General features: G+C 32.6%; 1 pseudogene; it reads right to left on the bottom strand.

Moving 5' to 3' along the window:
• Positions 1-6,087: 6,087 nt before the first annotated feature.
• On the bottom strand, positions 6,088-10,393 carry LOC138944554 (juvenile hormone acid O-methyltransferase-like; annotated as a pseudogene).
• Positions 10,394-10,677: the final 284 nt, after the last annotated feature.

The following is a 10,677-nucleotide window of genomic DNA, read 5'->3' as shown; positions in this document are numbered from 1 at the left end:
AAGCAGTGGTATCAACGCAGAGTACTGTTGTCGGCACAAGGTCGAACGGCGGGATCCTATCCGGCGGAAGAAGAGAGAAGAGCGACGGCCAAGAGTGGGAGTCCAGGACACCCAGGAAACAGAAGACGTCAGGTCGTAGTTGTCAAATATTAAAAACACTTTGGTGGCTAGTAAACATCGCTGCCGATAATGTTATATTTCTTACGGCAGGAAAGGAGCGCGGAGGGCCGGAATAATCCAGCCAAAGGGGAGGCCACTTCACCCGCATGAAGCGAGAGAGTCCCAAGGACGGAGCGACGAGCGGACTCTCAATCCGGAGCCTATTCTTTCTATTACCCGGGCGCAGCTGTAAACCCGAACCTTTAAGCCAAACAACAAAAAATCTTGGAAACTCCGGGGCGATGAACCCACCAACACGGCCGTGATGACAACAAGGATCGCGAGGACTGCAGGACGGCCCTGCGTAACGCGAAAGCGCCACTGGTGGCACGATAGCGATTTATCGCGCCGGGCGCCGGCGTGTCTCCTGCAGGACTCTCGCTCGGCACTGTTCGGCGAATTGTACGAGAGAATATTAGTCCGGTCAAGGGAAGCACCGAGAACTTCCTGCCGGTGGGACGAGCGTTGTCGACCGATTTTGTTGCCGATTAATTGTAGGTAATTAATTCGGATGAGTCGCGTCCTTAATAGTTGTCGAGCCACGCGTTTTGGTGAATTAACTTTGTGAATATTTTGGTAGATTAAGTCGCACGGCCGACGAGCACACGTCGCTCATTCGAATTACGTAAAATAGGCTCTCTCCATTCATCTCGCCGCCGCCGACAGTCATTAATGTTAGTCTCGCGTTTGTAATAATTGTATGTTGTGAATTATCGGGATTTTTGCGATCGATATTCCGACTCGCGCAAAGTATTGCGCCGCGCGACTCGTACACTACAGTCGTTATCGATAGTTTCCGTATTATTTTTGTGTATTGTTAGCGCGTATCTTGTATGTATTGTAAGAGATTGGAGTCAGGAGAAAGCGAAATCCTAAGAATTCGTGCAAGAAATCTATCGGGTGTCTTTGAGCCCGCTATTAGCTTCCGCGGGTCATTCGAGTTATATATTCGGCGTTTCAACGCAAAGGTCATCGTCATTGTTATCGAGACGTATATCGGCTTACCGCGAGCCGGACCAACGGACCGATTCGGGTCGTACAATCTAGAATTTTCTATTATATCGAAGTGGATTCACGGGCGTGCGTAAAGTAGTTACCGGCGCATTCGAAAGATTTCTTTAGTTGTCGCGGTCTAATTAAGTCTCGTACGGCGGAAATCCTCGCGACCGAAAAGTCGAGTTAAAGCGAGTAAGACGCCCGGTAATTTGATACTGTTGCGCACGGTCGTGCCGATCTCCGCGGAAATAATATATCTTATTCGCCTGTAAAATAATTACTGTCATCAAAGGCTATTATTCATGCGAACCGCTCTATACTCTTGTTTCTTTTTAATATATTATTGTTATCTCTATTTTAACATATCGAATGTTCATTTTGGCTCCCGTGTTCTCTCAAGATTTCTCCCGTCTCCCCCGAACCTCCCCCTCTACCATTTTGGGTATACTGAGTAGCCGCGGAATTTTGCCGTCGCGTTAATTATCGGTCTCGCGATTGTCTTTCGGTGTTGCATTTATCGTGAATGGTGCAGCCTGCCGTACTTGGCGCCAAACTCGGTTTATTTTGCGATACAGGGAATTTTTGTGAATCGCGAGATCGATATTCGAAATACGCGCCGAAGGTGTACCGTGGGCATCGAAGAACCGCCCGCCGAATAAATAATTTAAAAGAAATTACGGTTATAATATATAGGGATTGTAGGATTTTTAGTTGTTACCGACAAATATTAATTTATTGATAGGACCAATCGAGATACTCGGGTTAAACTTACACTGATTTTTATGTATATATATATATATATATATATATATATATATATATAAATGACTATTATATAAGATTAAGATGTACTATACAAAAGTTTCACGAGACATGTCATCGCGCAAATCAATATTGACTTACTGTCGCTTGTTTTGATTTCGTACATTTCGCCCACTCTCCCATACGCTCTCACATTCTTACACATACACATGTTTCCGCGTATCACGCACTCACCTCGCACACACATGCATATAGCCCGTGGAGACATGTTTGTTATTTTTCGCATGCTACATTTATATATATGCGCGCGCACGCGCGCGTGTGTGTGTGTATGTGTGGTGGCGGGGAGTATATTTGATATGGCATAGTATTAAAAGTGTCGCCTTTTCTCAGCGCCATTCTATAAAAAATGAAAATCTATAAAGGTAGAGCCAACTAAGCGCGTATTCGCAATTCGTGATTCGTAATCCGCGATTCGTGAACGGTATGAAGAAATCTGATTAGTTAAATTTCACGAATCATCTATCCACACTGTTCACGAATTATAAACGAATCGCGAATACGCGCATAGTCTGACGTTAGCTTAAGGAATAATATCGAATACTATTTTTCGATGCAATGTATAATTTTGTTACAATTTATTATTGTAATTAGTCAATTAGCGCGGATATATATGATGCAATCAGCGACAAATAATTTTAAGCATTCAAAGTATTTCTAAATTTTTAATAATGGAGAGCCATACTCTTCATCGCTGATTTTATATTTTGTAGCTGTGCCTTGATTGACCGATTACAATAATAAATAGAGATTAAACTATTTATTGCATTGAAAAATATAGTATTAAACACTTTTTCTTAGATTATTGTTTTCTATCAAATGGTGCTGAGCAAATGTGATACTTTTTTAATAACATCTTGTATACAGGGTGTCCTATTTTAAAGGACCCACTCAAATGTCTCAGAAACACTGCGTTAAATCGAAAAATGTTTCAAACAAAAATTGTGTGGCTTCAAGGGGGCCATAAGATGGTGACAATGATTTGACCTTGGAAAATCATTTGAAGGTCATGTGAAAGTCAACTTTAAAATCTTAAATAGAAACCCCTATTTTTATTTAGTATTCTTGTAGCTGACATCGAGAGCTTTCCAAAACACTATAATAAAGTATTTTTTTATTAAGTACTTTTTGAGTTATTTTATATTTTAATCTGACATATTTTGATATAAAAAATAAAATATTTCATAAAATATTCAGTTTTCGATAATTTTACCGTAATACTTCTATGTACAGAATAATAAGACAAATTGATTAGTGCCAAAAAAACAAATAATTGTTTTAAAAAATACATTGTAAATAATTTTCTTAAAAACAATTTTTTTTTATACTAATTGATTTGTCTCATTATTTTGTACATAGAAGTATTACGGTAAGATTATCAAAAACTAAATATTTTACGATATATTTAATTTTTTATATCAAAATATATCAGATTAAAATATAAAATAACTCAAAAAGTACTTAATGGAAAAAAACTTTATTTTAGTGTTTTGGAAAGCTCTCGATGTCAGCTAAAAAAATACTAAATAAAAAATGAGGGTTTTTATTTAAGATTTTAAAGTTGACCTTCACATGACTTTCGAATGATTTTTCAAGGTCAAATCATTGTCACCATCTTATGGCCCTCTTGAAGCCAACACAACTTTTGTTTGAAACATTTTTCGATTTAACGCAGTGTTTCTGAGATATTTGAGTGGGTCCTTTAAAATGGGACACCCTGTATATATGTGTATATATATATAATTATATATATATATATATTTTATTTTAAACTATTGATTCAAAAGTATTAATTTCAATAAAACAAACAATGTCGCTTAATTTACTATATTTGATTTTAGATTTCTTACAATATTTGAAACAAAAGAATTAATAATAGCAGCATGTTTACATCCAAAATTTAAGTTAAACTGGTTAACCGGAGAAAAAAGAAAACGTGCTGAAAATTACTTGGAGGATTTATTGGGTATCCGATCAACTGAAAATTCTCCAAAAGCTGGAAAATCTGACGATCACGATGATTTTTTCATTTTTGAGCAAAAAACGGTGCAAAATGAATCTGAACAAGAAGAATTGCAACGGTTTTTAAAATCAAATAATTGTAATATAGAAATGTTAAACGACTATCCAAAACTTAAAAAACTTTTTATTAAATATAATACAGCTCTACCAAGCAGTGCATCTGTAGAAAGAATGTTTAGCATCGGTGGCTCTGTATTAACACCACAAAGAGGGCATTTAAATGATGATACTATGGAGCAACAAATTTTATTAAAAATTAATAAAGTATTTCGATAAAATTTAATCATTTATTTTGTAATAAACCTTGAATGAAATCTTGCTTACAATTTTTTAAAAGTTTTTCTTATGCAAAATAATTTATTAGTTTGTATTGTAAAAAAGTAATGGAAATTGTAACGACTCGTTACTTTTTAGTAACTGTAACGGTAACGAGTTACTTTTTAAAATTAGTAACGAGTAACGGTAACGAGTTACTTTTTAGAAAAAATAACGGTAACGGTAACGAGTTACTTTTATAAAGTAACTTTCCCAACCCTGGTAATATCGTCGCCGATTGAGTGAGGTTTTTTACGCGTCTATCTTTCGGGCACTTATACGGACGTAGAGTTCACAAGGTGAATATGCACGATCGACGGCGTGGTAATTGTGTTCCGTAGGTGTTGCCGGTCGACAGCGGTTGCTCTCTCTTTCTCTCTTTAGAGAATCATTATACTCGGCGCGCTTCGTAAACGTGAATCGTATACGTGCTTAAACATTACCTTCTCGCTGTACCGATCACTGCCCGTTCGGCGCTCTCGCCATCTTTATCCGACAATTTATCTTTCCACGTGTTCTATAGATAACGCCCGGTGGATGCAAATAGAGGGCGCTCCCTTTTATGAGAGCTTCTGACTCGCGCTGCGTGAAAGGATCACTGATTTCTATCGCGCCGCGCCGCGCCGCGGCGCCGGCGCCCGCGGACGAGGAAGATCTCTACCCGGATTCCTTTGTGCTGGAACGCGTGATTGAAATCAGTTGTAACGTCATCATTTCGTCCGCTCTCCTCTTCTCTCGCTTTCGCGCCGCCTCGCATGCTACACCTGATCGATAAAAAACGCGCGATACATCTCGATGCCTATCGTGTAATTCGAGAGCGCTTAGCGAGAACTTTGCCAACTGTTTATGCTTTGGAGAAAGCGATACGTTACAAAGCGAAAAATAGATATCAAATAGATTTTTATTTCAACAAGATGTCAATTTAATTAAAAATAATTAAATCAGATTTTTAACTTATTTTTGACAGATATTTCTCTTAAAAAGAGATGTTAATTATAAAATAGTCAAAGAGAACTGGAAGATACGGCGGTAATGTCGAGACATCGTGTATATTAAATATAGTTGCACTACAGTTATTTCTACTTTGTAAAAAAAGACAAAAAAAGACGCCAAGTGCACGCGCCAGTTGTGAAAAACTGTTATATGTATTTATAAAACAATATTACTTTAATTTAATCTGCACAAAATAAAGTTATTATAAATTATTGAAAATAAAATTTTATAAAAATATTTTAACAAAAAAAGTTGTATAAATATATTCTAAAAAAATAATGATATAAAAAATTGCACCAACAGAAAAAAATTTGTTATAAAATTTTTTTATTTTATTATTTCTAACATTAAGAAAAATTGTATTTAAAAAACTGCAACATAATTAAAGTAGTAGGACGTAAAGCTAAATATAGTTATTTTGTAATTAACTAAATGTACAATATACATACATCTAATGCTTTGAGATATATTTATTGAAAACAAATTTCTCATAAACTCTAAGTCGCATGAAACAAACTTCCATTAAAGCAAAGTATAACAACTAGGCATGCTCGGCACGTCAATTAAAACATATTGTGCATTAAAACATATTGCCGCATTAAAACATATTGTCTCAGATTTATCTGCATGAATTATTTTGTATAAATCATTTCGTAATGTCCATTATATAATAAATGAAAATAAACATTCTTCTCGAGTGTTTCAAAGCTTGTTCAGAGAGAGGAGAGAAAGACAAACATTCTGCCTATTCCTTCTATAAATTATAGGCTGATACAATTATCAATATTTTCGTGCATAAGCTACTAGTAAAGTATAATAAAGAGGAACATCATCGTGTAGTTTATCGTCACTTTGTTTGTTTTTGTATTGTTCAACTTTTATTTTCTCGAATCTACGTGCAAACTCATTAATGAATTCCTCCCTTAGATTATGCGGCATCTTATTCAAAAATGCAAAAGTGTGCTGTGAAGTAACCATGGCTGTCGAAATAAACAATATAATTAAAAAATTGTGATTAAAAGGAAAAAAGTAATATGAAAAAAAATTTATGATGCAAATAGTAATTACGTCTAGAATTTAATTTTTGTATGCATGAGAGAGAAAGAGTGAGGGGGGGGGGCGGAAATATATATATACTTACATATATACTTTTGCGTATTCATAAATGCGCTTTGGTTCCGATGACTACAATGATCAACTTGAAATCCGATATCTTCAAGTATTTTTTTTAGCTCTTCGTGAGGTTGGGTTGAATAATGAAATGATCCAACATATTTTTCTTTGTTCTGTATAAGTTACTTTTAATTAAAAATTTATCGATGAAAAATATATCAAAGTGATATTTGTAATACAAATAATAAATTTAAACAATAAAGATTCTTACAAAGACATTTAACTAGTAAGTAAATAAAGAACAGAAACTGATCTGTTCATACATTACATTGAACAAAAATTTCAAATTTCTGACATCATGTGTGAACTCGGTTTCTGTTCTTTATTTACTTATTAGCTAAATTTCTTTTGTAAAAGCCTTTATTGTTTCGTTGTTTTTAAATTTATTATTTGTATTACAAATATCACTTTGATATATTTTTCATCGATAAATTTTTAATTAAAAGTAACTTATACAGAACAAAGAAAAATATGTTGGATCATTTCATTATTCAACCCAACCTCACGAAGAGCTAAAAAAAATACTTGAAGATATCGGATTTCAAGTTGATCATTGTAGTCATCGGAACCAAAGCGCATTTATGAATACACAAAAGTATACCATATATGTAAGTATATATATATTTCCATCCCACCCCCCCTTCTCTCTCTTTCTCATACATGCATACAAAAATTAAATTCTAGACGTAATTACTATTTGTATCATAAATTTTTTGTCATATTACTTTTTTCCTTTTAATCACAATTTTTTAACTATATTGTTTATTTCGATAGGGTTACTTCACAGCACACTTTTGTATTTTTGGATAAGATGCCGCATAATCTAAGGGAGGAATTCATTAATAAGTTTTTCCTCTTTATTATACTTAATTTTTAATTCAAATTAACTTATACTAAAATTAACTTATATTAAAATTAACTTATCTTCGTAAGGTTGGGTTGAATAATGAAATGATCCAACATATTTTTCTTTGTTCTGTATAGGTTAATTTTAATTAAAATTTTATCGATGAAAAATATATCAAAGTAATATTTGTAATACAAATAATAAATTTAAAAACAATGAAACAATAAAGGCTTTTACAAAAATATTTACTAATAAGTAAATAAAGAACAGAAACCAAGTTCACACATGATGTCAGAAATTTGAAATTTTTGTTCAATGTAATGTATGAACAGATCAGTTTCTGTTCTTTATTTACTTACTAGTTAAATGTCTTTGTAAGAATCTTTATGTTTAAATTTATTATTTGTATTACAAATATCACTTTGATATATTTTTCGTCGATAAATTTTTAATTAAAAGTAACTTACACAGAACAAAGAAAAATATGTTAGATCATTTCATTATTCAACTCAACCTCACGAAGAGCTAAAAAAAATACTTGAAGACATCGGATTTCAAGTTGATCATTGTAGTCATCGGAACCAAAGCGCATTTATGAATACGCAAAAGTATATATGTAAGTATATATATATTTCCGCCCCCCACCTCTCTCTCTTTCTCTCTCATGCATACAAAAATTAAGTTCTAGACGTAATTACCATTTGTATCATAAATTTTTTTTCATATTACTTTTTTCCTTTTAATCACAATTTTTTAACTATATTGTTTATTTCGACAGCCATGATTACTTCACAGCACACTTTTGCATTTTTGGATAAGATGCCGCATAATCTAAGGGAGGAATTCATTAATGAGTTTGCACGTACATTCGAGAAGATAAAAGTTGAACAATACAAAAACAAACAAAGTGACGATAAACTACACGATGATGTTCCTTTTTATTATACTTAATTTTTAATTAAAATTTATTGATGAAAAATATATCAAAGTGATATTTGTAATACAAATAATAAATTTAAAAACAATGAAACAATAAAGGCTTTTACAAAAGAAATTTAGCTAATAAGTAAATAAAGAACAGAAACCGAGTTCACACATGACGTCACAAATTTGAAATTTCTTTTCAATGTAATGTATGAACAGATCAGTTTCTGTTCTTTATTTACTTACTAGTTAAATGTCTTTGTAAGAATCTTTATTGTTTCATTCTAATTTTAAATTTATGTATATATCGTACACTTGTTAATTGTATTACAAATGTCACTTTGATAAATTTTTAAATTTTTGATAAATAAAAAATTTCTGACATGTTTGAACAGTTCGATTTCTATTTTTTATTGATTTTGTAACGGCGCAGATATGATTTAAAAATTGATCAAACTGTATCCTTTAATTATTATGTCTATCGCTACTTTGTTATCTTATTATAATTTGATTATAATAATATTTGCATACAAATTATTATGATGATTTTTAATTGCCTTCCCTCATCTTCGTATGATACATATAAATAAAGAAAGCAATTTTAAAAATTACGTCGGAAATATTGCGAACGACTATATTTGACACTCGCGACATCAATATTTTTATGGATTGATCAGTGAATAAGATAATAAATTATATCCAGAAATTGCAGGTATTTCAGTAGATTAGAATTTAAAGTAATCTTATCTCTTATGTTAACCACTTACACGTATACACTTAAGAGGATGCCGGATACCGACAGAATACAAATATTAGTTAAAATGCAAAATATTTTTGTTGATTAGAGATATCAATAAATTCTTTTCCATAATTAAAGTATACATAATAACGGAGTGCGGGGTTTATAATTTCATATGAAAAGTGAAAAAAAATTAGAAAATTACAGTTTCGTTATCGGCTTCTGCCATAACATAAAAAATTTGTAATCTGCACGTGCCTAACAAATGGACTCCGCACTCGGCATTTTATCAAAACAGTATCAATTAACTTTAAGAAGTGAGTTTAGAAGCTTTATAAAAAAGATTTTACTATGCCAAATTTTGCACACCGAAATGTTTTTACTAGGCTTCTAAATACATTTTTAAACGTTCACTTATATTCTTTCATGCATTTCCGAGTGGAGAGCTATCTTATTTTGCACATACACATTGCAAAACTTTTATATTAAGCAAATATACAATTATTATGGCCGATAAAACAGAACGTTCCGGCATCCTCTTAACGGATTTTCAAAATTAATAAAAAACGAAGTTCTTTCACATACGCGGAAATTATTCTACAATTTTTTCTTATACCGCATCTTTGATGTAGTAATATATTTACCCCCATATATGCTGTATACCTCGTATCCTCTGCCATAGTTTCCAAAGATTCAAAAAGAGTTGCTTGATGCGCTATACTTAATATAAGCATAGTTTTACCAGGTCAAAGCATACGATACATATTTCGAAACGTTTGGCTGTTAAACAATTAAATGTTAATTTTACTTTTGAGAATATACATCTATAAGAATATTTTTTCGAAACATAGTTATATAAAAGTATATTGGTAAAGTTATATATATAAGTTATTTTTTACGAAAAGAGATTAATTTACGTTTATTTAATAATTTTTCTTACTGAATGTCATTGCACCACTGCAAAGTATGAAAAGTAAAAATGTGATCAAATTCTGAGATGTATTTCTCGGGCAATTTTTTAGTTTGAATATCCAGCACTTCAAATTTTAGTAGTTCTTTATCACCGTATGTTTTGTTAGCGCATTCAACTATTTCTTCCACAATATCTGTACCTTCACAATATATAATTATTGCATTAACTAATGATAATATACACAATGTTATGTACGCGTATGCGTGAGCTGTTATGTTCTTATAATTTATTATTTTCTCTTACCAATCATTATCGTATTTGGATCAAGAGACGGAAGGAGAATATTTTTTGTTGTATCTCCGCATCCACAACCGACATCCATACATTTTCCAGATATATTTTTTAGATCTTTGTCGAATTCATTGAGTAGCAGCGATATATTGTTTCTGGCTACATTATCAAATGAAACGTATTGCGTTGGTTCTACCATGGTTTCACGATGGCATTCAAATTATTTAATTAGCAGAGTATATTAACCGCTTCCTTTATAATATCGAGTGGTTATTGTACGCGGTGCCTCACATGTCCATCTACACTGGAATTCGCCTGTGCGTTCTTATAGATATAGTATTTCTAGACCGAGTTAAAAATTACACAGAGATAACATTGTATCACCCACTGACCTCTATACATATCGGAAAATGTTTTTTTATATAAGTCTGGCGTAAATATACGGGATCTCTTTCCTGTTTAGATTATTGAGTCTTCATTTTG

Source organism: Polyergus mexicanus, unplaced genomic scaffold, assembly GCF_030449975.1.
Source record: "Polyergus mexicanus isolate NDT 795.1 unplaced genomic scaffold, iyPolMexi1.0 SCAF_259, whole genome shotgun sequence".
Classification (NCBI taxonomy): Eukaryota; Metazoa; Arthropoda; class Insecta; order Hymenoptera; family Formicidae; genus Polyergus; species Polyergus mexicanus.
The sequence above is the reverse complement of the archived record's forward strand: the minus strand, read 5'-3'. Positions and strand labels throughout refer to the sequence as shown.